The sequence below is a fragment of the Podarcis raffonei genome, chromosome W (assembly GCF_027172205.1).
Source record: "Podarcis raffonei isolate rPodRaf1 chromosome W, rPodRaf1.pri, whole genome shotgun sequence".
NCBI lineage: Eukaryota > Metazoa > Chordata > Lepidosauria > Squamata > Lacertidae > Podarcis > Podarcis raffonei.
This window is the reverse complement of record NC_070620.1, coordinates 4,915,573-4,919,826: the sequence shown is the minus strand read 5'-3', so window position 1 is coordinate 4,919,826 and position 4,254 is coordinate 4,915,573.

The following is a 4,254-nucleotide window of genomic DNA, read 5'->3' as shown; positions in this document are numbered from 1 at the left end:
GATGTATATTTCTTTGCTGTCTGCGTACCTAGAAAATAAACTCTTTACAATGTAGCCATAAATCTCATCACTTCCGCATGCTGCTGGAAACTCTGCTTAATGGGAATGTGCCTGAGGCCTCATCAAAGGCTCAGGTCGTTAATTATCGTCAGGGGCGACTAGGCCGGAAGATGAGCTTTATCAGTTTGGCCGAATGGAGATGCCGACATTTTGGGGTCTGGGCCCAGAAGAACAGACTGTAGGTTATCTTCTCTGTGTGTCAAGAAGATTGATGAGAGGTATGTGCTCGAGCCCCAGGAAGCCTGCCAGTCCCTAATTAAGGGTGGTCTTTGAACTTCTAGCCAAAGCTCTGACCGGTTGCTGCAGAAGCTCAGGAGCATGCAAAGGCCTCAAGAAGGGTGCTTTTGGAATGCAGCTGCTTGTAAATAGACGCAGCTTGCTTTAAAGACACAGAAGGCTAATGCCAGAATAATGGAGGCCCTTCGAAATGCCATGGCAATTCCTAAGCACTCAAAAGGGAATTATTTGGACTGGGTGTAGTATGCAGAGGCTCTGCTAAGAAAAGAGGGTCTGTTTAATGTGATAACGGACGTCGTCGTCCCCAGCTCCAGTAACTAAGAATGGGAGGCTAAGGATTCCAAAGCAAGGGGAACTCAGACACTCAGACCCTAACCCTAAAGAGTTATGTCTTTTGCGTGACAAGACCTCAGCCAGATTGATGTGGAACAGTCTGCAACAGTCACATTTGAGAATGGAGGTGGGAGCTTCTTTGTACTTTTATGCCAAGTTGCATGATATGGCACTTGCTGAAGGAGCAGACGTACGTGCTCACCTCATGGAAATGCAGAATCTCAGGCATGAGTTGCAACAGTGTGGAATCACCTTTTGAGAGGCTGTGTATTCCTTCATGATTCTATATTCTTTGGGTTCAAGTTGGGAAGCGATTGCCAGCCAGCTTGCTGTTTTGCCTACTGCTCAGCTAACGGTAGTGCACGTAACTGCTGTGGTGTTGAATGAAGCGGATCGTCATAGTGCTAGCTGCATCACCAAGGGCAAGTCCTCACAGACATCATCCCAGAATGCAGTGGAACCACTAGATGGCGCCAAAGCTTTGAAGGCAGTGAAATGCTACGCGTGTGGACATCTAGGCCACGTGAAGAGGGAATGTAAACATCCCAAGGCCAAGGCAACAGAGCAGTGCAGCGAAAGCTCAACGCGTGGAAAGGCAAAGGCAAAGGTCCGAAGTCCAGGACGACGCAACACAAGTCAATGGTCTCACGCCTCACTCCAAAGGTCCAGAAGACGTCTAGATCTTTCTTCATCGACGACTCGGGAGCTACCAGGCACGTCTGTCGGGACAAACACCTGTTCGTGTCTGTTACTCCATAGGAAGGTGTGATTCAACAAGCAGGTGACCACACGATTTCCAGTCAAGGCTACGGAACGGTTGTTCTTCACAGCTCTCAAAATTAGCTCTTATCCTCCAGTGAAATTACTTATACAGCCAAATCGTGAAATTAATGTCTTTTACCCAATAAAGAAGAAGAAATTCTCTCGACCTTAGTTAGCTAGTCCTTGCTTTAGATTATTTATAAGACGGGGAGACGGACTTCCTGTTTGCGCCTTCCCCGATCGTGCCTGATTCAAAAAAATTTTTTTCTTTACAAATCCAATTTCCGTATTACTCACGGGTTGTTGCTTTTAGAGTCCAATTGTTCACAAGAAGAAGTCAGCGCTCTCCGACCATGGCATGCGGCTTCACTCTGCAGGAGAAGCAGTCGACTCTCAGCACCGCGCCGCTCACCCCGTCCCCCGTTCCGAAGCCTTTAAAAAGGCTCCTTCGCGGGTCGGGGGGCGCAAATGGTGCCTGCTGAGTCACCAAGTTCACAGGCTTCAGCGCCTGTGATTTCTGAGGGTCCCTGCGTCGCCGCAGCGGCAAGACCCGGATCCTGCGGAGCCGATTCCCTCCGGAGCTCGGAGGGAATCCGCCATTAGCCGATGGCGCTAACCCGGAAGTGCCCAAATTCTAATATTCTTTCAATTAACTGTATTATACTTTTTGGGGGGTTTTCAACAGTCAGAATCAGATGCTTTGATCTTATATTCCTTTTCCCCTAATGAGATACCTTTTATTTTATTATCATTTCTTATGTCATTCATAAATAATTCCAGTGACAAGGGGCAACCTTGTCTTGTCCCCCTCTCTATACAAAATTCTTCTGTTATTTCATTATTAAGAATAAGTTTGGCTTTTTGTTTCCTATATATTGCCTCTATAGCTTTAATATAATCTTCCCCCAGTTTCATTTCCTTTGTGACCCTTTTCATGAAGTCCCATGACACCTGGTCAAATGCCTTTACTGCATCTATTGATATTAAAGCAGCCTTTTTGTCTGATCTTTCCTCTAGGTATTCTAGTAAATCTATTACATTCCAACACATTCAATGCCAGAGATCGTCGGTGCTGGCAGAGCTCTGAAAAAGCAATCCTCCCGGATTTACAATGCTACTCCTCCCGACTTCCGGGTTAGCGCCAGCGCTTAATGGCGGATTTCTCCCGGAGCTCCGGGAGAGATCTGCTTCGCGGGTTCGGGTCCCGTAGCTCACGGCGGAGCGAGGACCCTCAAAAATCACAGGCGCGTAGCCTGTGAACTGGAGACTCGGCGGGCACCTTTGCGCCCCCCCGACGTTGTGAAATAGCCTTTTTAAAGGCTAAAGATCAGCGGAGGGTGTGTGGAGCGGTGCTGAGAGTCGCTTTCACCCAGCCTGCGAAGCGAAGCCGCGTCGCCATTAGCGGAGAGCGCTGACTTCTTCCTGAGAATTCGGATTAAAAAAGAGCAACTTTCCGTGAGTAGGACTGAGCTTATATTAAAATTGGACGCTAAAATTAAAGAAATTGGGCACCGAGACGGACAAGCACTAAAAAGGAAGTCTGCTTTCCGTCCTGCAGCAAGATTAAAGCGAAAGGCATTTAAGCTGTAACTTTTGACAGGAGAGTTTGCGAGTTAAGAAATCCAACACCAAGTAAAGAACTCCCTCCCCAGAAGGCAGGAGGGGGGGGGGGAGAAGACTTTAAAGGGATTTCCTGTTACGAAAAAGGAGCAATGCAGAAGCAAGCACCAGGTGGCTGGAATGGTAAACAGGATGTGGGTGTTATTGGATTATACCGTGGGAACCAGGAACAGTTTGTAAAGTGCTCTGAGAGCCGGATGTTACCTCAGAGCAGCACATGACCCTGTACTGGAAGTACATGGGTGGAGTTTTTCTCTCTCTGCATTGGGAATCAGAGTGTGCAGACATGTTTCTCTGTACTGCTGAAAGACAGAAATAAAGACATGTAGATACATTTCTGTCTGTCTCTTTCCCCCTCCCTGGGGGAGGAGTGGTGTGTTCTTTTCACGTTTGAAAAGGATCGCCGAAGAGACCTCCCTTGATCTTGCCGGCAGACGCTGGCAGGGGAGGTAAACATAAGGATTCAAGCCGGGCACCTGGAGGGTGGCCAAATTCCTAAGAGCTGGAGGCTCTGACTTTTGGCTTGAATCCCGACAACTGGTAGCAGAACGATGGTTATCTGATCTATGAGAATCTGCATGAGAGGTGAGAGGTCGATGAATCGTTGCCATCCTCTGCACCTAAGGAGATAAAGAAAAGCGTCTGCCTACAGCCAGAAGCTGAAACAGACAGCTGGACACCGAGAGGAGTGTATTCCAAGGCAACGGAGCCAGAAAAGGTATGCTGTATTTTGGGCTAGTGAGAATGAACGCAGAAAGGCTTAATTTCTGGTTCACAAGCTGCGTTTGAAAAACAGCTCTGAAAGAGCAAGCTTGCATACCAGGAATTCCTGTGGTTAGATAAGGAGTTCCGTCCTGAGCAGGTTGCTAGGCAACGTCTGCCAGTTACTGAGTGGCCTAAAAAGAGCCTGGGAAATCGAAAGTGTATCTGCGCAGCTGTGCAAGGGTTTTGAAAAAACAGCCCAAAGGTTTGCCTGCCTGTAAAAAAGCAGTAAACAGAAGAGAACTTTTGGAGTTTACTGGCTTGAAAAGTGAAAGCTGGCTTAAGATTGAGCATAAAGCTGACCCTTGGATTCAGCATGGATGCCAAGGAGGGGGGAGCGTTAACGTGTCCACCTCCCCTGAATGCCGTGGTTCTAGATGAACACAGCCGGCATGCTGCACTGGAAGAAAAGGACAGGGGGAGGGAGGAACGGAGTTCTAATTCCCCCGCAGATGAAGCTACTGGAGAGAAAGCTCTAGC